This window comes from Triturus cristatus, chromosome 10 (genome assembly GCF_964204655.1).
Source record: "Triturus cristatus chromosome 10, aTriCri1.1, whole genome shotgun sequence".
NCBI classification, from domain to species: Eukaryota; Metazoa; Chordata; class Amphibia; order Caudata; family Salamandridae; genus Triturus; species Triturus cristatus.
This window is the reverse complement of record NC_140593.1, coordinates 112,172,116-112,196,931: the sequence shown is the minus strand read 5'-3', so window position 1 is coordinate 112,196,931 and position 24,816 is coordinate 112,172,116. Positions and strand designations below refer to the sequence as shown.

General features: G+C 44.7%; 1 protein-coding gene across 3 annotated transcripts in view; it reads right to left on the bottom strand.

Moving 5' to 3' along the window:
* The window catches only part of RBMS3 (RNA binding motif single stranded interacting protein 3), a 1,484,785-nt gene that overhangs the window by 59,086 nt on the left and 1,400,883 nt on the right, over window positions 1–24,816 (bottom strand). The gene's annotated exons all lie outside the window — the stretch shown is intronic.

Sequence of the window (24,816 nt, the reverse complement as noted above, 5' to 3'; positions counted from 1 at the left end):
GAGTCCTAGACTCAGCTACCTCTACCAGGATTACTCTTGCTTCTATGGCAACAGGTGAGTCCTGGACTCAGCTACCTCTACCAAGTTTACTTCTGATTCAATGAGCAATGGTTGAGTCCTGGACTAAGTTACCTCTACCACGATTACTTCTGACTCAATAGGCAGTGGGCGAGTCTTGGTCTGAGTTACCTCTACTGGGATTACTCCTGATTCAAGGGGCAATGAGTTAGTTCTAGGGTCAGTTACAGCTGCCAGGATTACTCCCGATTCAGTGGGCATTGGGTGATTCCTGGGGTACACCAATGGAGACTTCAGGCAACGGGTCCTAACCAAGGTCCTAGCCAAGGTGAGGCACTTTGGGCCTCAATTATGAAAAGTGTTGCATCGCTGTACAAAAATAGCGCTGCAACACTTTTCAGTGTGCCCTCCTTGCGACACCATGGATGCGCCATATTTAAACTACGGCGCTCCATGTCTCAAGGACTGAACAGAATCCGTCATGAATCCTGACGTATCTGTTGGCGCAGTAATGACACATTTCTGGAGTGTGCCGCAAAACAGACGCAACTCCAGCAATGTGTCATTACACATGGACGAGTCCCATGTAAAAGGGCAGCAGGCGTAAGGATATGACGCAGTGAAGTCGTAGAAGTGGCGCATTGAAATCTCATAGATTTCACTGCGTCACTTCTACAAGGTTTTTTTGCGTGGGAGTGCCCACCCTGCATACAATATACCTGATGCAGGTATAATGTAGCGCAGGGCCTTGCAAAGTGATGCATCTACCTAGATGCGTCACTTTGCAGATAGGGCGCAGTGTGGCACATTTTTTATGCTGCTGTAGCGTCACACAAAAAAAAGTGACACAACGGTGGTTAAGGCCTCATAAATAAGGCCCTATATCTGAATGTTGCTAACCCCAACCTCCTTCCAGTCTCACTGACCCCCACACTCACAAGGGAAACAAAGGCTCGTGTGCTAGACTCATAAATCAAGCCGTGGTGCTCACTGGTGGAGGCTACCTTTCTTCGCACAATTGAACTTTGTTATGGGCTACATCAGCTCATTCTAGTTGACTTTTTTGCTTTCTTACATGTGCAACAGAGGCAGCCATCTTAGGTCTGGTCCCTAGCACTAAGTGACCACGATTTCATGAAAATCTTTATGCATTGCCCCTAGGACATACAGAGATATGTCATAGCGACCCAGAGATACGTAGGTGGAAAAAAAATGTACAGGACAGGGCACTGGCTGATCAACAGCATGTTAAAAAGAGGCAACAAGATAAGAAAGTGACAGAAGATTTAGCAGAAGTGCTAGAGATGATGACTAGAATATCAGACTTACCAAACAATAGACCACATGGGTGGTGATGCGAAGGGGAAAAAGTAACTATTGAACTTTTCAAGGCATTGAAGGAGAAAACTGGAATGCGTGAAGACCAGTCACTGATGGGACATTAGCTCTAGATCTAATGTAAAAACTGCTTTCACAGAACTTATCTGGAGGGAGGACAAATATTCATAGGTCTATATTGTATTGGTGTGGTCACTGTTAGTTAAAACAATAAAGATAATTTTAGCAAAAGAGGATATGGGCTCAGTTCTTCTCCTGGTGCTCACACAGTTCCTCAAACACCTGGTGTGATTTTCCTTCTGGTGTCAGAGTTGTAGAGATGTTGGTCAATGCAGACTGCGGCACGTGGGATGCAGTGCCGATGTACAGCCTGGCACAGTGACCATGTGATCTGTGTGGCACATTAGACCATGTAATCCTAGTTGCTGATCATGTAGGCGTATATAGTGGTCCGTAAGTGGTGACATCTGAAGCATCACTTGAAACAAGAGTAGGGTAATGGCTGACCTCTTTTGGGACACACATCACTTGTAAACTAACAGATAGTGTCAGCTCCGAATGAGGTTGAGAAAATCAAGTTTGGACGCTAAGGGCCTGATAATGAGTTTGTCAGTCTGTAGACTGACAAACTCATGGTGGCATGGCGGTGGAAGGCTGGCCACCACAGCACCGGCGGCCCCACTACGCTATTACAACTTTGCCATTGGACTGCCGCAATTGCCAGGGAACCGCATTCCCTGACCGTGGCGCGGCGGTCAGTGGCTCACAATATGTGGTGGTGTTGCTGTGGCACTGACATGCATATTACGAGTTTCATGACCGCCAGCGGTCTCATGGAGTCTTACTCCATGAAACTGCTGGTGGTCAGGAAACAAAGGGCCTCACTTTGCCCCACGCATGTTGGTGCATGCAGGAAGGCACATGTTGTGCCCCCCCTGTGCGCATGCACCCCCAGTTCCATGCCAAGCTGGAATGCGCTGTGGCCGTCTCGTGGCGGTGCAGCATTGAGGTTCACATTTGAGCCTTTATACTGCACCACAGCGGGACCGCCACGCCGCCCGCCACACTACAATTTGACTCATAATCTGGCAGGCGGTGTGGGAGCGGGACGTTGGTGTGGTGGCCCGCTCCCACACCGTCAAACTCATAATTGGGCCCTATATGTATTTAGTGAGTAGAAAACACAGAGCACTTAGATGGATGCTGGCAGGAACTTGAAAAAGCTTTCAACAGTAAAAACAGTGAAACATGCTAGACCCTTATTCCCAGTGAAAAACATTGACATTGAAGGCAAAATGACACAGGACACATGGACTCTGCATTTTCACACCACCTTCCGGATCTTGGACAGGATACTTGCCTTCAAGAGGACCAGCGATGCTGTAGTACAAGCAGTTCTGGCATGGTCTTCACACCACACATCCGTATAACACAAGGACCGAAAGGACAACATAACACCCACGCCAGTCCTCATCTCCACTTTCACACTGCGCACCACAGGCATGCCCAATGGCATCCACGAAAACCCACAGGATGGAACCACAGTCAAGGGAAAAACTGCTGTAAGGTGACAACTTGGCGATTGTGTGTAAGTAAGTACATTGTAGGCCATATGAAGTGGGTTGGAAAATAGCATAAATAACATGTAATCAAATAAGCAAGGTCAAGTTGTAATTAGGTGGGGATGGCAAACTACAGCAGCCAACAAGAAGAAATTCTGCACACTGTGGGCGTAGAGGAAATAAAAACAAGCGAATAAACTCTAGCATGCCGTTTAGGCTTCTCAGCTCTCATGGACATAAGAATTAAAAGAGATCAGATGCGGCTCCACTTCTGATAGAAACACACAACCTATTCATCGCCACACGAAGAGCCAATCTCAGAGCAACAATCACCTGCATCGCGACGTCTACAGCACAACTCTGTAGATGATGCAAGCAGGACAAATCTGTTGGCATGGTAGTCCTAAGTAGGCCAGATGTTATTATATTTTAGAGGGACATTAGGAAGTAAAAAAGAAACGTAAAGAACCCCTTTCTCCGCTTCCCCACAATTTCACAGATTCGTGGCGTTTTGTGGTGGTTTGCTGGTGGGCATGGTGGAAAGTCCCCAAAATTCAGTGAAAAATATGTAATTGAGCACTGCTTCTGTCTTGATACTCCCAAACTCATCTCTGATCCTTCTTGAAGTACCACTTCAGAGTACATTCCGAATGACACCATCGCTAAACATTCTATTATGTCACCGCTTTGTAAGTGTGCACAAGAGTTTGCATCACTACTCTCCCAACCTCACCGTGATACCCCTTTTTCAGTTCTTTGCACTCCATTTCAGATTGAGGCATGACTGCATACTAATCGTCCTGACAGTTCTCAGGGTACCACAGCGCACCACACCACGCCAGTGCATCACATGCATGCTGAACGCGTGAGGCACATAGATCTGCAAGGGTGTTGTATGTGAGAGCATTGGGCACTCCTGTTGCTTAACTGGTGGGTCCTCACGTTTAATGGTGAGGCAAGAAAGAGCCCACTTGTCCAAAATGGCGACTGAAAACTCACGCAAACTGTAAAATCTTGTCTGCTCCTTCGGGGTCAGAGGATGTCAGGAGAAAATTCACTTTGCATTTTTATATTAATTTGCCTTTTCTCTTATGAAAGTCTGAAACGCTGTAGGACGTTTCCTCCAGCATTACACATTAAAGTTATTTTTCAAGAACTCATAAAATAGAAAGCCAAGATAATGTCGATCTCCTTTGGAGAGGAAGGGTTTCATTAGCAAATGTCTTATGTTAATAAACAAACTCTGCTCAGCTCTCTCCTAGATTGGACTTCACGCTCACACAATGAAGTTCTTTGCTTGCCTTTGCAAAAAAAGGGTTTTGCCATTTTGCTGTGAGGTGACATCAGCTAAACATTATCTTTTTGGGTTCACTTTCAGTTCTGAACCTTTTTTTGGGATCGGATGCGATACCTTGGGTAAGGGCAGTGGAGAGAATACACACAAATCCCGGAGAAAGTGCAACTTTAAGAGAGAACCCACAGAAGTCGCAGGCAGAGGGCCCAGCCGAGGAGAAGTTGCAATATTTGTACCAGAGGTGCCTCATGGCAAAGCAGGATGCCTGTTTGTATCATCAACGGGAAGATGAAGTGGGTAGAGAGATAGAGTAAAAACACAGAAAGAGGGAAGAAACTGATAAACACCGAAACACCTGTAAATGTCAAGAAAGTCCATAAGAAAATCTCTGAAAGTGATTCTGCTACTCATCAGGAAGCGAAAAGTTGGGAGGAGAAACTAAGCAATGTTAACTAACAGGTGCTCTGTGCAGGATGCAGTAGAGTGTATCCTAAGATGTGCATTAAATTGAGAAAAAATCCAGGAACTTATAACTCATCCCTTATCAGCTTCTACAAATCCAACAGGGAACTTAGATCGGACAAACTGTATCTCGCTAAGGTCCCAAGAATAAAAAGGTCCAGAAGCCGCGAGCGGCTCTTCTCCTATAATGCCCCCAAGCTCTGGAACTCCCTCCCACTTCAACTTCGCACAAACTCCAATCACATAACCTTTCGCAAACAACTAAAGACTCTGCTATTTCCTTAGTCCATTACCTGTCCTTGATCAGTCTATAGCACTGGGACACTCCTGGGTAGCCATGCGCTCTACAAATGCCTTTTCATTCATTCATTCAATATAAAAATAGCTTATTTTTTTGTTCTTTTATTCAACAGTGTTTTTATACAGGGTTATATTCCACAAATTAGTGTACTTTCTTAAAAATGGCTGAATTCCAACTCAATATCAACCTTTGATTCCACATAGCTTGTTTTTTGTTTTTAAATTTCCTGATGCAACAAATACTTATGGAATTGCAAATCTTCATATATAACAGAAATACGTATTTTCAATCAGCCACTTGTTCTTCACACATGCAATCACCGCCACACTCAGGAGGCAACACAAAGACAAGCTGCCGAGAATTTGAGGGAGACCAACCGGGAGCAATACTATAAAATAGAAAAAAGAAAATGGTTCTCTAAATTGAGTTTAAAAAAGAAATGATCCGAGACATCTCCACATGCAGTTTCCTGATTGGCTCTGGGGACAGCCGCATCCCTCAGAGATGTCAGTGACAGATGAGAAGAGCTTCTGCCAGTTGTAAGCCCCACAACAGCAAAACAACAGGCAAGCGCGCATGCATGTCGGCTTCACCCAGCATGTACATGTGGGCGATCAATTACAGCCCTGCGTGGTATGGGGGAAAGAGGCGGCCTTTGGCAGCGGTCATTAATCTAGAAGGCTCCTGAGAGGACGAACATCTCCATGCTGGTGCATGCTTTCCTATCACACATCTGCAGTTCAGGATCTCGTGTGCGATTCTTTGCTTGTAAAGTTTGGTGGCGGCTGAAGGAAGGCAACACCATAAGGCCACTTCTTTCTCTAGCCTCAGAGACATTTGATCCACTATAAATTCTATATCTGGACTGTTTGCTGGGGACTGCATTCGGAATTTAGTGATCAAGGGAGATGAAATAAAGTTATGTAACTTGGCAAATAATATTCTAAAATATTATATATGTGTGTGTGTGTGTGTGTCGGAATAGTGTCTACAAAAGAAATTGACCATCAGTATGTTGAATTAAACAGAAATTGTGTTCTATTAAGGCATTCGTATACCTCCTCATAACCCTGATGAAGTGCTCAACGGCTCTTCGGTGGATGAATGAGAGATTACTCTATTTGATGTGCTTCGGTGGTAGAGTGTGGGTTTATAATGTGGGTTGCAAGAGTTTTGGGGCCGTGGCCAGGAGTTGGACATCTAAAATGATTGTGCTCCATCCAAATTTGTAACTGATCTGAACATGAGTATGAGATATAGTGGTGTTTTGTGTGAATAAATACTACTCTTGCGCCTGCAGGTAATGTGTTTGTGTTGCAGTCCACAAAGTGACTACTAAGAGGCTTGGTTAGAAGAATGTGGGTTTGTAATGTGGACACCATCCGCAACAAAATTAGATTTCTCTCATCAGAGCTAAAACTTACACAATCTCCCTCATCACCCAGGTAGACAGTTTCACAATGTTTCATAGCTATGACCCCTCACCCCCGAATTCACTTCTATCTCCCCAAATATTTATCTCTCAAAAACTATATGATGAAAGCATTTGAGAATTACCAGAGTCTGCTCCTTGCTATTTATCACAGACATTGAAGAACTACTTTCAGACTACCAGGGCTATGAGGCTGTACCTTCACCGCTAACCATTTCCCTCAGTGTACCATCACAACAAGGCCAAATCCACAACCCACTGACTTCCACATGCCTTATATCACTCACCCTACGAAAATGTCCATCCACTTTTCAGGAATGGCCCTAACCTCAACAATCACATCACTGTCCCAACACCCCATTGTCCCATTCATTGTTGTAGCACCCCTCAAATGACTCTTGCACAACTGTGAATCAGCTACAAAACACATCTTAAAGATTTCTGATATCACTGTGTGGGAGCTTGACCCCCATTCCTAACAGAGACTGGCTTAATGACTCCTCTTAACCAGTAGAACTCCCCCCCCCCCAACAGGCTACTTAATTCACCACTTGAATCCCCGGGGGTATCTTAGCACTGCCTTAACCGAATTCAGAGTGAGAAGGATCCCTACTTTTTTTTTTTTTGGGGGGGGAGGGGTAATGTCAGAACAATATCCAAAGACTATTGGTTAAATAGCCATGTTTTTAAGGCTTTCCTAAAATGAATGATAGTCTTTTCTTTGAGTTTGAAAGGGAGAGGCTTCCACAGTTTGGTCGTACAAGTGACAAAGCTTCTGGCTTCCCAAAGGGAGTTCCTGAATTTTGGAACAATAACATTTTTTGCAGCAGATAAACGAAGTGGTCTGGGAAGGATGTAGCAAGGGAAGCTGTGTCTCAGATAGTCAGGGCCTGCATTGCGGAGTGTTTTAAAGGCATACAGAGAGCTTTTAAAGCAATTAACTTTTTAAAGGTAGCCAGTGTAACTCCCTAAGCATCAGAGATGCTGACTGGTGTTTAGGGATTCCAAATAGAAGTCGTGCAGCAGCATTTTGCAGTGCTTGAAATTTGTTAAGAGGTTTTTGCTGCATGTTGGTATAGAGTGCATTGCAATAATCTAATTTGGATGATATGAATGCTGTGACCACTGTCTTTTGAGGTTTTTAGGAATGAATGGAAGGATTTCCCAAATCACCCTGACAGTATAAAAAACAGATTACGTAATCTGGTTGATTTAGCTTTCACATGCCAATCTGTTACCGAAAAGGATTCCTAAATTTCTTACCTTTTCTGCTGGTGTAGGCAATACACCCATTTATTTCCAGGGGCCACCAACTTGGGGACCAAAAGGAGGTGTTTTTTTCCAAACAGGAGCACCTCAGTTTTTCCTGAGTTTAGTTTCAGGCAAAGACTGTTTATCCAGTTTCCTATATGACTCATGCAATCATGGAATTTGACAGCAGTGGGGGACGGATTGCTTGAAACTGAAACCACAATCTGGGTGGCATCAGGGTAAAATATCACTGAGAATCTGAATTATTTTATAAGTTTAGCTAGTGGTGAGACATATAGGTTGAAAAGGGTTGGGCTTAAGAGGATCCCTGTACACTCCACATGGAAGAACAGAAGGGATGGATACCAATGTGTCTAGGGCTGCACTTTGTTCCCATTCTGACAGGAAAGGTTTTAGAAGGGCTAACGCCATACAACTAATTCCGAGTGAATACAGACGGATGCCCCATATACAAGTCACCCCAGCCCTTACAATCGTAGAAACAACCTGCTGAAAAACTGCATCCCTAATTCTAGAGGACTGATCTGATGATTGTCTCATCCCCTTCTTTCTTCACCTTTCCCAATCAATCACCTGTGGACAACCAGTCAGACCCAAACAATTGGTCCAAGTCTACAAAGACATTAACATTCCAACCCTTCCAACTCTTATCGCCGCCCACCTGAAAGAAGGCCTCGATGATGCTAACAGAAACCGGCTCACTGACAATTGCAATGACACCAGGATGTCGATGTTAACTTATGTTGGTCCACCCAAAATGAAGAGACAAAAAATAAAAAATTAAAACAAATTGTTCTCAAAAGACCTTAATGAAGAATAGAAGTCACTCAATTCGATAGAGTTCATCTGGCACCCGAATTCCTCCCAGAAGTATCTTGAATCACTACACAAGGCTGCACAGCAGTACAAGAAAACCATCTTAAAACCCAAATCAACCTTCCTTAGATACAAAATAAACTCAGCCAAGAAATGACTCAGAAAGTTCCTTGAGATTGTGGGACAAAAGTGTAACACCAACTCTCAACTCACCCTCAGAAGTACTACAACAGCCTTGCCCAGTATTTTAAAGAACAAATATAGAACGCCAAACTGTGTCTTTAACCTCCTGAATGTACACCAGATATTACCACCCAAATAAAATCCTTGTTCAGAGAGATAACCTAAGATGAGCTCATCAAAAGCACTGCTAAAATCAAATCCATCTTTTTTACCCTGTCCCAGCCAAACACATGAAGCTCGCAACTACTCCTTGGCCCCAGCTGATCCAAACATATCTGCCCCAGTCTTTATCTCCAGGAGAGCTTCCTGACTGCCAAAAACTGATCAGGCCACTAACACATGGAAATGGCTCTGATGAGCTTAACAGCTTCTGTTTTATTTCCAACCTATCTTTCCTCGTCAAAAATCAGAATACTGTGTTAAATCCCAACATAAGCAATTCATCATTGGGAATGAACTACTAGACACATTCCAATCAGGCGTCAGAATGGCTTGCAGGACGGAAAGCGCTCGCCTTCAAGTTTTAGATGATGCTACACTTTTCCTGGACATAAGTGAAACCTGCCTTCTAATTCTTCTCAAACTGTCTAATTCTTCATGACCTGTCAACCACTCTTCACTTTTTAGGGCCCTATAGCATCAAGTAAGGCTGAGTGGAACCATTCACCTCCTTTCCCAACAATAGCTCTCAAGTGGTTAGGCTAGCAAATTCGTTCCCGCTCCCTCACTCTTTCTGCAGGGAGTCATTCAAGGCTTGATCTTCTCACCCACATCATTTTAACCTTTATATTGAAGTTCTTGCTGCTTTGAAAACCTATCATCCTCTACCTTCTCTACGTTGACATTCAGCTGCACATGAAAATCTCCTCCTCTGAAGATGCATCCTTCATGGCCCTCACCCTCCTGAGTATACTGTCCTGGATGTCCTTTCACCACCTCAAACTTCACCCTTCTATAGCAGAACACCTACTGGTCTCCCCGCCTTAATGCGACATCCGTAGACAATCATGGCTCAACTCACTCTATCCGTAAGCAATCATGGCTCAACTCACTCTATCCGTAAGCAATCATGGCTCAACTCACTCTATCCGTAAGCAATCATGGCTCAACTCACTCTATCCGTAAGCAATCATGGCTCAACTCACTCTATCCGTAAGCAATCATGGCTCAACTCACTCGTCATGTTTGACTGCAAGCCCTCCATAGTCAAGTGTGTGAAATCTCTGGGCTTTATGTTGGTCAAAAACCTAAATCTAGTCAAACATATAAAGTCACTAGCCAACAGCACCCAGCAGCTGTTTTAACTTCAAATATGTTATCCCTGTGGACAACTTAAAAACTGTGGCACAATCCCTGGTACTCTCCTTGATTAACTATAACAACTCACCTCTAGTCAGCAACCGCAAAGTTCTCCGACCCCATGAAAGCAACACACCATTCAACGGTGAGACTAGTAACTGGAATCAAAAGGTCTAAGCACATCACACCAGTTCAAGACACCCTCAACCAGCTTCAAATAGAAGTCAGAAGCCACTTTACACTGGAATGTACATTGCACAAAGCTATTCATTCTGGCACCACATCCTGCCTAGCCAAAACTGCACCATCTCAGGAGTGTGTCACTTCCTGCGCAACTCCGAGTCTTCTTTGCAAAACTCCTTCCTCCAAGAAAGCAGGAATGCTCAAACAGTCCTTCTAATGTAGCACTCCGAAGATGTGGAACTCCATCTCCCAGCATCAGAACCAACCCTAAATTCATTCTGTTTCAGCGCCATTGCCTAAGGTAACTAGAGGCACGGGTCCATGAAGATGTGGGACCCATGCCATTGCTGCAGTACCATACCTAGCAAACAAACTTCAACAGGATCAGCTGGAGAAATCTCCCAAAGCCTTTGGATATATTCCCTGTCGTTTTGACATGTGGTGGTCTTATGTTGCTATGCGTAGTTCCCTTATCCCTGTTGCGATGGTCAGCATCCTTCCTCTGTAAAGTACTCTGCTACGCTATCATGGGTCTGGTTTGCGCTATATCAAATCACATATATATAAATAAATAATTCACAGTGCTGTGTTTTGTATTTAGGAACTTAGGGCCAGATATATCAATATTGGATTTTGCGATTCCATAATAGCGAATTTTACTGATTCGCTATTATGGAATCGCAAAATGCAATGTATGTAGGTTTCGCAATTATAATTGTGATTCCTCCATATTCCTTAATTGTGAATCGCAAATTGCGATTAGCTATTAAGTAATACCTTCCCATTCATTCCTATGGGCCTAGAGGCCCATAGGAATAAACGGGAAGACATTCGCAATTTGCGAGTACCAAATAGGTACTCGCAAATTGCGAATGCAATTTCAAGGGTAATAGGGGGGCCAAAGGGCCACCCTGTTGCACCCCCTAAAAGGTAAGCGTGCACACATGGTGCACATACATGGCCTAAGTGCATGTATGTACACCAAGTGACACCTTGAAAAATGCAAAAAAAGTGAAATTTTCATGGAAATCGCATATTACCACCAACTTCAAGTTGGTGGTAATTTGCGATTCTTTAAAGACGGGAAGCGGCGTTTACTTAGCATGCGTTACTTCGCATGCCGTTACTATGCGGTCGTTAGTACGACCGCGTTGTTACTTAGCATACCTTTACTTCGCAATTCGGAACTACGAATTGCAGTAAGGGGGGGAAGGTGTTGGATTTAAAATCCAACACCTTCCCTAGTGTCCGCATAGACTGGAGTTGGAATAGTAAATTATACTATTCCAACATCCAGCACCCCCTTACTGCAATTCAAAGTTCCGAATTGCGAAGTAAACGTATGCTAAGTAACAATGCGGTCGTACTAACGACCGCGTAGTAACGGCATGCGAAGTAAACAGGTCGCATTTTTTTGGGCTTACTGCATTCTATTTAAGGAATCGCAAATTGCGATTCCTTAAATGCATTTGCAAAATAAGGAATCCCAATTTTTGCGATTCCCTATTTTGCAAATGCCTTTTGGGATGATCCATCCCAAAAGGCTTTTTCCCGTTCACAAACAGGTCGATTCTGAGGATTGGCCTGTTTGCGAACGGGAAAAACGCTTCATACATCTGGCCCACAGATCATTTTGGGGTTGCACCGGTGTGGTTGCACAGAGCATCCTAAATGGAAGTTTGTTGAATGTGTGAGGCCTGGACCAGTGCTCCAAGGGTGGCAGACCTGAAGCAAAGCCAAGTGTAGGTTTCACAGTGCTGTATTCGAGAAGCTCAGATGTATTGCTGCAGCTATATCTTAAATGGTTTCCTTGGGTTTATGGCCACTTTATATCCTAAGTACGAGTAATGCCCTAGCACAAGAAATGCCTGGCTGCTCCAGGTGCATAAATTCACACTCAACATGCAACTCCAAGACTGTGCCACAAGCCTCACCTGACTCTCCTCTCCGACCTTTCTCATCTCTCACCATGTCCCCTCTCCAGGACCCCTAACATGTTTTCTAAAACTGTGCAAATGAGCTGCACCTTTGGACCAAATATGCAAATTTACTCCAGCCTCGTGCGACGCTCTCTCATGAACAAGCAAGAGGTCCAATGCATGCGGTGTCTGGACCCCAGAACCTCCCAAGCCTGTTCCATTGCCACGTCAATCTCCTTAAGTTGTCCTCCATCTTCTCACCTCCGGTCTCTTTAGTACCTGCACCTGGAGTCTCGTGTGCCTGCACCCAAAGTTCCTGTACCTGCACCCAGAGTTTCCTGTGACCCAGGACTTCCGGAATTATTTCACTGTTCGTCAAAACAAAATCCAGCTCTCCTGCTACCGCATATGGCTACTAGAGAACCACAAATCTGAGCAATGATCCATGTTTTCAAACTATGGAGGAGAGCTGATGCTGAGGTAAAGATTGATTGAATGGGGCGGCACTTCTGCAAAGCCTGGCTCCAGGAAAAAGCAAAGGGCGGTGTCTGCAGAGTTAATCTCACACCTCATCCGAAATATTCATTCATCATTTTCTAATAGAGGAGCAGAACCATAGAAAACCACTGAAAATAGATTGCCCACTTGACTACTCCTACCCCGCTGACTCTACACCCATTGTGGGTTTCTTACAATGATGACCTTCTAAAATCCAACCTTCACCTTGAGTCATTGAGGGTGTAACACCCACTATTTGTGTCTAGGAGGCCAACTAAGGACGTTCACTCCGTACGGCAAATGCAGCTAGTGAGGACGGTAAAATATGGTGAACAACAACACACTGTTATACAGTTCCCACTAAAAAGATAGTGCTGTGTACTAAGATGACAGAACTTCAGAATGTAGGGACTGAGTCCATGTACACCATCAGAGAATGTCGGCCCGATTTCTTGCTAGATCACAGTGCCTCACCCGAACCCCTAACCTTCCTGGGATGGCAGGTAACTTCAGCAACCTCGAACATGACACTGATCCCCAAGGGAAGTGTGGAAATAGATCTTACTCCTTTTGTTGTTTACTTATGCATGCCTGTGGTACACACAAGAAAAATACGCATAAAGTTTTCAATACATTTATTGAAACGATCGTAGATTTGCATAGAAAGAATGAGTTGTGATTATGAGGCAGATAAAAAAAGCGATGTAACCAGCATTACGAACATGGTGTAAAGAATAAACAGTCCAACTGTGGCAGTCTGATTTCTATACATTTCTACCGATCACTACCCCTACTCTGAGAGCATGGTGGGTGTTCCCTCTGGCTGATCTTGGCGGTTAGCCTGAGCCCCCATAACTGAACCAGGGAATTAGCCTGAAGAGGAGTTGGCAATCCTTCTCTGCAGGATGGGATATCAGCGTTAGCAGAGCTGCATGTCAATCACAGGATTTGTTCTAAGTCAGTCGTCACTGGAGTGCTCTTCTGACCCGTAAAGGTCAGTGGGCCATTTATATAACAAACCTATACTGTGTTAGAGGCACAGGTCTGAGGCCATGATATGTCTGGATGTTAGAGGCTTTCTCCGAATGGGCAACGTTAGTGCTAGGATATCTTGGTCATTGTTCCTAGCTTTGAACGGAGTGTACAGATTATATAGCGAGAAAGGCTGTCTAAAAACAAGCAGAATGTACATCTTCTCAGAATAATATCGTCCAAGGATAAACATGTAAAACAATATTGCTAAAATGATGTCAGCCTAAACCGTGTAAAATATAAAACTAAAATGGAGAACTAAGTGGGCCCAAGAAGACCCAATGACAACACCATGTTGTGTAATGTCTAAAGTATTAAATTTTCAGAGCCCTCTATATTGCCGTCAATATTGTGTCAAATTGCTGTTTACCTGGCACATGCTACCGGGTACCTTGAAACGGCTGCTGCCTGCTTCTTCTCTGTACAAAATAAGTCTTTGGGAAACAATCAGGAAAACTTCTTATTGGGAGTGGCAACTCCTCAGTTGCCACACATCGGTAACAGGAGCAAAGGGACCTTCTTGTTTACTCTTAATGCTGGAAGCAGATGTGGTCACACCTACCCACGCTGCACCCCTCACTTGCTCTGAACAAATGGAGCTGTGTCTGAATTGATGGCTATCTATTCCACAGGCACCACAGCGTCAGTGCTGGTATGGCATCAACTCACGATCTTGTGATCTGATATGCTTGCAACATGAACCCGGAGTGGTAAACACCTGGTGTTGTTGCCATGACTGAAAACTATAAGGTACGTGTAGACCGGTGGCAGAAACTACACTAGATGATCAATGCTATTGCAACAAGTCCTTCAACCGGATAACGTGTAATACTATCATCCCGTTGGCTCACACTGTGTGTGAGCCAATCATGTTAATGATGGCAAGTGTTTTATCATCTACATGTGTACAAGCACAGCTCAGGATGTCAGTTCAGCATCATGCAAGCCCTTTTTTATGCAGCATTTTGTCTTAACTCCAAGAAATTTAAGCCGGTGCTAAAGATCCTGACTAGCGTATCCCTGCCAGGAACAGTTCACGACAAGGAACGCACTGTGTACTGCGCACAGCTCCTCCATCTAGAGAAGCCCCCCACAGCTTCACCCCTCCCCCTTCAAAAGAAAAAGTCAAGGAAGGAAACAGCTCTGAAGCCTGCAGTCGGCCATATGTTGAGGGGTGGGAAATTGATCCCTACGGGAGATAAATGCAAACTCAATCTCTGGCTCCATGAACGAAGTACACTTGTGTTCAGCAAAATTCTCTCTATGTACAAACTGTTCAGACAAAATGACAAGAGGGTGGTGATAAAGAATTGTATAAAGCAGAGGATATCTCAGTCATCGTGATCAGGTCAATGTGCGAAACCTACCACGGCAGACTGAGATGCGGTGCGTGGAAACAAAGGGAGGCAGATCATGATTGCGTAATGTTTCCTCTGCAAAGCAGCACTCAGCACGAGCACTGCAGTGATTCTGGACTATCGTCAGCGTCAACAAGAGGGAGGCCTTGCACATTCAACGTCTATGGTTTCAATGGTGGTGCAGACTGCAAAGTTATCTGTGCCTTAAAGCATGGATCTTTCCTGACATCGCCGTCTGCACCAAGAAACTCTCAATAAATATTTATGTCATTTAAATTGGGGTTCTGTAAACATCCTGCATTAGGCTCATGGCTGTTTGGGGAATGGGTAAAATAAAACGGCGTGGCGGGAACAATAAACTATATTTGAAAACAAAACAGTGGTGGAGAACCAGTTGATCGCCCAGTAATGATGGACTGTACCTGAATGAAATCCAGTATTTGTAAAGCACGAACAAGTACCAGAGGGTGTCAAGGCGCTGGGGGCTGTCGGGAAGATTAAGCGAGCTATTGCCCAGAGTCACATGGTGGTGGGCTAACCTGCCACCAGCGATCGAACCGTGAGCATCCTGTTCCGGAGTCAGCCGCCCTGGCCGCAGCACCACACTTCTTCCACTGAATAAAATGTGCTATCAACCATGTACCCGCCATGATGACAAGGCCTTGTAAGAATAAGAGTCTTGGGTAACTTGGTAAAGAGTCAAAGCTTGTCTTATGACCTTGCGTCTAAATGACAATTACGTATCATTACGTTACACACCATTGTCCCTTCAGATGGGCAATTCAATACTAATGGCCTCATTATTTTGGGCACAAGACCATCCAACAAAGAGTCGGCGGTCCCAACTGCCTAATTAAGATACGACCGCCATGCAGGCGGTTGTAAAATGCTTTTTACTATTGTGGCTTGTGAAGCGGCCCAGGAACAGGGCTGCTGCACAAGCCGCAAAAGTGAAAAGCATTTTGCAAACATCCATGCATTGTGTACCAGGCACCACATGTCTGGCCACATAGTGGAGGGCTTTGGAGGACGGGGGCCCTACTAGGGCCCCTCAAAGTCACTTTCCGACAGCTTTTTTATGTCGGTCGGACTGCCATGAAAAAGCTGTCAAAAACTGACATCCTAATCCATACGGCGGTGACTCTGCAGGCACGGCTTACATTGTCGGGATTATGCTCCACCCACTGCCCCAACGGGTTCTTTGAGCCTGTCAGAGGCGGCGGCCTTTCCCCCATCTGCTGCGCTCCGACCGCCAGAATCATAATCCAGCAGTCACACCACTGCCCTAGATGTCGAACGGACCACCACCGACAGCCTGTCAGTGGAGGTCCGCCCAATATCATGATCGGGCCCTTAGAGCCTAAGAGTACCACTCAATGCACAACGGAACTACAGAAAGAAAACAACATGATGGAAATGTAACTATCCTGTACCCTTACTGTAGGAGCTCAGGACACAAGTTCCCCATTCCAAACACTTTTAATGTTTACATTTCAGAGAAGTGAGGCATTAAAATGACCTGATTTGTCAAGGTAATGTAGCTTTGTCAAGCTACTAAACAGGGATTACAACCTCAATATCTTGTTCCCAGTGATCTAGAAGTTAAGTTGGTTCCTGCAATCTTGAGTCAGGCGGTGATGGGTTTCTAAAGGCTATCTAATCTTATTGGAGAGGGCCACCAATTTGCTGTCTTGTATGGTCATGCAATCCTGGAAATATTGTGTAGGACAATATGATTGTGAAGGTCTAGACACTGACGTGGGCACCACAGTCAAAGCTTCAGCCACTACAATTCTTGCATAGATGTGGATCAGAATCGTACATGTGGTCTGGCGAGATAGGTTGACATCAAATTAAATGACAATGACCATGGTCGATTACTCCCTATCATACCTGCTTAATGACCCAGTCTTAGCTTGCTTTCTTATAAAGACTTCAGAGGAAAAGCTGCATGACGCTGAGTCACCCAACAACTGCACCCGCTGGAAATCTATTGGCTTTACCCCTCAAGTGCAAAAACATAAATTATTTTGGAGTTATCGTAGATTTGCTGTATACCCGCTTTTCATCTGCAACAGTTAAAACCATAATTGCAAAGCTGAGTAAAGGCCTTCTTGAGGAATACTAGGCTGCTGCCCAGTTGAAACTCTTTCCTGTCAATTCCCAAGATTTGGCATCCTTGAATGGGACACCATGGCTGAGATAGTAGAACATCTTCACTTCTCCAATCCAGCAAAGACCATAACATCGTGAGCGAAGGATAAAAACCTTTTGATGGTTTAAATGGAATATACTGAGGATTGGGCTTTTCAGGGGTACAGATTTGCCCTAAAGGGATATCCATGGAATGCCAGATACCTGGACCTTCATTTATTTTACAGTTTTATAGAGCGCGAACCAGACCCGTGGGGGTTCTCAGAGCGCTTTACAGGATTGAAGGGGGGGAATAAAACATAAGGATGGGAGGGATCACATTGGGAGAGAAAGGGAAACAGGAGGAGCATGCAGTTTAAAGTCCAAGCTACATGAGGGAGAAAAATTGAGGCATGCAGAGTAAAAATAAAAAGGTTTCCAATCCACGAGGTGCATCATAGCTGAGGTCGACGCTACATTTGGGATAAAAAAAAATAGAGCAGTTAGTTATAAGGTACAAGAGGCAAGTCTATGAGGTGATTGTAAAGAGTTTGCTAGATGAGGTATTTTCCCATTAAGAAAGTTTTGGTCTCCTTCTTAAAGTGTGCCAAGGACGGGAGTCTTCTAATGGAGGGTGGGAGAGAGTTCCAGATTCTTGGTGCGGCCCCAGAGAAGGCTCGATTGTAAGTTTTTTTTTCCGGAAGTGTGCTGGCTGCAACAGCAGGTTTTTGGCAGATCGGGAACTTCTGGCCTGTCCGGATATCACGAGTTTTTGTGCAAGAAATGTCGGTGAGTTCGCGTACAGAGCTTTGTGAGTTATGCAAGCCGGTTTAAATTGTATTCTGGCATCCAGGGGAAGCCAGTTCAAAGCTTTGAGGTGGGGAGAGATGTGGTCAAATTTTTTTGAGCCCGTTATGAGTCTGGCAGCGGTGTTTAGGCAGGCTTTCAGTGGGGCCAGAGAGTTCTTGGGTAGCCCTGCGAGAGTGGAGCATCCATATTCAAGTCTGGAGATGACAAGGGCCTGGGTTGCCATTTTAAGGTCGGACCTATCGAGGAAGGGTTTTAGGTTTCTTAGGTAGCTCAGGTGGAATCTAGCCGTTTTGGCCATCGCGTTTATATGGCTGTGCATATTCAAGCTGCCGTCAAGGGTTATTTCTAGGGATTTTGCCGTGTCAACAATGGTAGGAGGGCAGTTTAGTGCCATGATTGTCTTGATCCATTCCTGGATGTCTGGATTTGGTTTGGGTGGGGAGATCAGAAGGAATTCGTTTTTGTTTGCGTTGAGTTTAAGCTGGTTGGCGGTGAGCCAGTGGACTGTTAGCTTAAGTGCCTTGTTTAGGGAGAGAATGTCAGGAGGGGAAGAGATTTTTATGTAGACCTGTGTATCGTCTGCGTACATAAGGTAGGAGATGTTGGCGGCACGAAGCACCTCGGTGAGAGGTTCAAGATAAAGGTTGAAAAGGGTAGTGGAGAGGGTTGATCCTTGGTGGACTCCCACAGAATCTGGAGAGGGGGCGGATAGATCACCATTGATGAGGACTCTTTGTGAGCGGTTTTGGAGGAAGGATCTAAACCATTCAAGGACGGTGCCCTCCAACCCCATCCTGAATTTGAGGCGTTCAAGGAGAATTTTGTGGTTCACCATATCAAAGGCGGAAGAAAGGTCTAGAAGGATTAGGAGACAGGTTTTGCCTAGGTCTAGGGCTTGGAGAGCGTCATCAACAATGTGGAGGAGGGTGGTTTCTGTGCTGTGTCCCGGTCTGAAGCCTGATTGAAAGTCATCTAGCAGGTGAAAGTTGTTGATGTGAAGGCTTAGCTGCTGTTGCACACATTTTTCCAGAACTTTGGCAAGGAGTGGGATGTTGGAAATGGGTCATCTGCAAAGTAGACCTACTTGGATGTTTCTTGGCCAGTGAAGGAGAGAATCTTCTGTCTTTTTGGAGCTCAAGCTCTGGTGCCTGGAAGTTGAGTTACTTAAATACGTTGGCATTGCCAAAAAGTATGCAATGAATGGGTATGTCTTCTTCTTGCTCTTGCTCAGTCACTTATTCTTCAGAGTGCCTGTAGTTATGGTTAATTGAAGGAAGCAGACGTAATTGGAAGGACATCACAGCTAGCAAGGTGCCACTGGTGGGGAATACAGAGCTGATCGCTTTAGCTCCTTGGATAGACTTCTCCATGGGTTTTTCTGGCCGATGCAGACAAACCATAATATAACTATCAAACAGACCACATTAAGGCAATCACAGAAACCTTGTAACAAAAGTATACTATAATGGAGTATTCATTTCACAAGTGGTTTATAGAGTGTGTCAATAAATCTCATAACAATTTCAATCTATTACTAGCATTGGGGGAGATGTTTCTTTCTCTTCTTAATCTCTGAATGATTCATTTATTTTGAGAAAATAAAGAAGTGGCTAAAAGGAGTGAGAGACTAGCTCTGGTCACAGGTGTGGACCTCCTCAGAAACATCTAATACATGAGAGAAAGTGAGGTTCAACTCTGGTCCACAGTGATTGGATCCATGGCGCGGCAAATGAGATGATCTGCATAGAATACATATAAATATTTATAATTGACAGAGACACTGGTTATGCTGAAACTGTGCATGGATCTCGCACATATGTACCAAGAATGGACACAACTTATCCAACATAATATTGGAAAATGGGAGACCAATGCTGTGTGAAAATGAATGTATCTAAGAAAAAAAATGATAGAACCCAGTGTGGACTAATAGTGTCTTTTAGGTGTCTGGGCACAGGAGGGCCCGGAACTTAACGGGTTCCAGGGGAATAAGATGATCCAATGAGCACTTGGCCAGATATGAGTTTCACTGCTTCGGATTCCAATATAAGGTGATTCGCCTAAGCCTGATCCATTAAGGGACTAAATTCCCCCAAGAATGAATTAAGGCCCTAGAAGGGGAATGCAGTGTTTCACTCATTAATATCTGGATCCTCAGTAAAATATCTTAAGGACCATAATTGGCCAATGCCCGATGTACCTGAAAAGGTGAAGGTACATATCCAGAAGCTAATCAACCCTCAGTGAGGATGGGGTCGATGGAGTACCACCACCCGCTGTTGGCAGATGAAACCTTGCAACATTTTATAGTAGAAATAGGTATCCAGGAGCAGAACAAATGCTGTGGAGGTTCATATACATGAACTAATGGAGCACCCTGAATGTTCAAACGTACTGTCCAAGCAGAGGCACTGGTGGCCATACTGCAACACGCATATTTTGCAGACTTCATACCGAACACTCAGTCTCTCTTGTATAAACATGGTTTCAAGCCTCCAAGAATTAGACCCTTCTTATTCATCTGCTGCAGGGGATTCTTCAGGTCATCTCATCTTCTCACCTGCAAAAGGGATGAGAGCTGAACGTTGAACGTTCCCCACATCATCATTCAAGATCCACGATGGGCTTCTATGTGGCTCCACAGACTGTTATCTGTGTATTGAATGATCGTAATAAGGGGCAACACAGACCACAATCTCACAACAAGTGGAAGGTGAGTACAAAAGGAAACCAGACGCAAAATGGAGCAAGTGAAGGCCTCAGCTGCTAGAAGGGCTGACACTTCATTAAAGTCCCTTAAAGGATGCATTATTGGTTGCCTTAAGAAAAGGCTTTTGGCAATCAATGTGAGCAGTCATGAGTGTGTGCTGGTGCAGGCGACTCCATAATATGCACTATTAGTATAGCATATTGTTTCCCTTCTCCAGTCTCGTGGCTCTGTTGCGTGACCTTCCCGAGCGCTGTAGTCTTAAGGTTAAGGGTTGTGTCAAGGAACACCCAGGCTGTCCTGCAACTTTACACCTGTCTATGTGGGCGACTCCTTGCCTGTTACATGGATATGCTAATATTCACGTGCCACTGACCTTCCCATCTTTTGCCATTATGTTCCTGGTCCCACTGACCTTGTGGTCCTGGCTGAGTGTCCATAAATCCTCATCTTCTAAGATATGCTTCTTGATCCCATGAATTGAAGGCTTTTCCCAGTTACAGGCTGCATTTGGGAATCAGACCCTTGGACCTTCCACCAGCTCCTGTTAGAGAGTTCTGTTGACACGCCTGACCTCATGCCAATGTGCTCCTGGTTCTTGTGACTTGGTCAAGAATGTTCCTGGTGTATCCTATCCTCAAGTGTGTGTTTAATGACCTTGTGTGGTTATATACCTAAGGTATCATGTTGTATTGCATCCGTCCCTCTCCCACCGCCCCCTCCTTGTTTTCCCAAACTTCAATATGTAAGGGGTGTGTTAGATTCCGACCAGGTCAGCAGGACTCCGATGGGGCTCCAATAAACGGGTCTCGATACTGAAGTACTCGTGCGTTGCCATCATGGTTGCATCTTGCTCCGTTCCGCCAGACCCAAGTGGTCATTTGGCCATGTGTTCCTCAGGAGCGACACCTCTGTTTGAGCGGAGGAGCGTCGCCCCACAAAGAAAAGCCCCAGGCCAAAGCTGAAAAATAAAATGGTAATAAAGTTTACTTATTACCATTTTATTTTTTGGCAACCAACCGGTCCAGAACTGAGCATCAGGACAGGGCGGGGGCATTGCTGCTGAATGGCAGCAGGGGGCTGTGTGCTTAAGTTGAAAAGGCGCATGTCTCTTTGGCTGGCCATGTGGCAACAGCTAGCCAGACATGCGCATTTTAAACCTCTCTAACCCAGCTGGCTTCAGCTGTCCTAAGACAGCTGGGTTAGAGAAAGCAAAAGCCTTCATTCAGTGTTCTTGTGAGTGCTGATAAAGGCCACTCCCACCAATCCTGGCCCTATTCTAATGATGAGAGCAGCGCCATGATTGGCTTGGGAATTTGGAGCCCGCCTGCCTCAAGGAGAGGAAATCATCAAGGAGGACGTGGCGCTCGCAGGCAAGTGCCTTTAGTTTAATTTAAACAATTTTTTATGTCCCATGCACCTCACCACTGTCGTGACATGTGAGCCGCTACTGACGTTCCTTTTGCCCCGTGTTCCCGTCTCTTCCTGCCCTGGGGCGTAACACAGGCCCCCACAGCCCCCCCCCCCCCCCCCCCCCCCGCGGTGCAGGGGGGGCCCAAGCTCCAGGGGGCCCCCTCAGCACAGCACTCTGGCTGCAGAGCACCTGATTGAGCCCGGAGGGGGCCCCTCCACGAGCCTTGCAGGGAGGCCCCCTCTAGTTTTGTTACGTCAGTGTTCCTGCCTCAGTGCGTGAATGAGACTTTTGTGGCGGACATTTTGTTGCAAACGCGCACTCAAAAAGGACATTTCTTCAGTGCCATTGAAATATATGGAATGCGATGCAAACAATTTCGGGGCAGTGGGGCACGGACGACCCTCTCATCTCACAGTATTTAAGGCTCTAATGTAGTTTCGTGTCTCCATAAAACAGCATCTATTTTCCACCCATTTGAGGAGAGGAGAGGCAGGCGAGGAGCTAATGAAACCCGACAGCATGTAAGTGCCTTGTTACCACAGATGAGTGGTTTATCGCCTGTCAAAATTCATTACCACCGATTTACTGGTATTTACTGCCGTGGCATAATTTAGTCTACATGCCATGTGCACATTACGAAGCTGAAACATTATTGTAAGGCGCATGAGATTACTATTCACAACAAAATATAAAAGAACAATCTATGTTCGAACTACATGGGACTACCTCAGCTCCTCTGGCGCGTGTGGCTAGGCTTATTTTCCGGCGGGCAATGGAAATGAAATGACAATTTATAAAGCGCACTCATGCCCGGAGGCGTCTAGGCGCTATCCCAACTGAAGAAAGAAAACCATAGATAAAGCGCACTCGTGCCCGGAGGCGTCTAGGCGCTATCCCAACTGAAGAAAGAAAACCATAGATAAAGCGCACTAATGCCCGGAGGCGTCTAGGCGCTATCCCAACTGAAGAAAGAAAACCATAGATAAAGCGCACTCGTGCCCGGAGGCGTCTAGGCGCTATCCCAACTGAAGAAAGAAAACCATAGATAAAGCGCACTAATGCCCGGAGGCGTCTAGGCGCTATCCCAACTGAAGAAAGAAAACCATAGAGCAGTAGAAGATTGACATACTGAGGAATCTAGAGACAAAAAATCTAGGTTTTCAGACCTTTCCTGAAGGGAAGCAATCCTGTCCTGAGGTACGGTCGGGTTTACAACAAGGTATTTGAGCGATTAATATGTCCTAAAAGGAACTCCAAGCCCTCACCCTTAAATAACAGTCAGTCGGATATGCCTACACAGGGGTCTGGGCGAAATTGTGACATTCAGTGTAAAATAACTGCTTTGGCATACAATGCCTTTAAGTCCTTTGCATTTTATGCACATAATATGCAATTCGTTGCAAGTATTATGTTTTAAACACTCTACAGACTTGGGAACACAATATTCTTTCGAATAAATAAGTCTAAATTCATCATAAAATACATTAATTGGAGAAGAAAGTCTACATTGTCCCAATTACGTTTCCAATTTATCAATAATAGTCCATATTCTGACACTTTTCTCAGATTTTAATACTTTTAAATATGTTTTTTCATAATTATGTAACTTGGTTTGATTGATTTGAAAGGTTCAGTATTGAACAAGTGTGTCGGTCTGTAGTGATGCGATTTTAGCTCAGAAACGTCTTGTTGTGGTCGTAAAGCCACTCACATTCATTTTTAAATAAATTGCTGGATTCTGGACTTAAAATAATCCTACTTTGCACGAGTACAAACATCTACAATGAGAACCCGACATTTCAACTCAACTATGAAAGCGTGTGGTCGACCCTCGAGTCAACTCTAATTTGTCCATATGCTCTTTCTGAGTATGGCCTCTTCCTGTTTGTACCTTGTTAAACTTTTTATTGATTGAAGCATTAATTAAAAACTGAACACTCGTCTGATTACTTGATTTACGTTCTGGAAGGAAAGATGTCTGTTTGAGTGAATCTGTTTTTTTACCAGGTGTGATCAATGACATATTGAAAACCGATTAGTAAAAGAAAAGATTTGCCAAACAATCTTCATTATCCATTGTTATCCAATGGAAATATCTTGTACTTGCTAAGTCTGTGGTTAATTTACACTGGCCTAATGAGTAAGGGTGGGCGAAACTCGCAGAGTTCCATGAAGTTACCCAAAATATCCAGGAGATTCTGCGGAGTTCCGCCAGCAGCGGAGTTGTGGTGCGTCATGCTGCTTGCGCTGATGTTTAGCACCGAGAGCTTGTCCCTTGCTGCTAAATCAGTGCGAATAGCGCCTCGTGGTGCGCCAGAGGGTGCTGCTTCTTTCTGCTGCTCGTGAAGATTTTCTATCCAGCGGCAGCTTTCTCAACGCAAGCGGGACCACCCGCCCTCACTGAGAATCATAGCAAATGTATTGATCATGTAAACAAATGTATACCTTTCGTAAATTGCATTTGGTATCTTCACTTATGCTAACTGTATTCATTTTGAATCAAATGTTCGCCTAACTTGTAACCAGGCCTGAGCTAAATTTTTATAAAATGTTTTGCAAGGGTCTTCTTTGTCTCTGCATTGCAGATGTCTTGTCAACGTGCTCGTTAAGTCAGAATATACTTATAGGTCAGTTTATTAGACATGGCGGGGGATTCGCTTTTAATTAGAAGTTGGCCTCTGATATGAAGATTGAGTTGGTGGGAGAGACCATACTGTACCTGGCAGACCAGGCTGATGTTACATCCATGGTCGTCCAGATGACTGCTCCTTTGTTGAGAACTGGG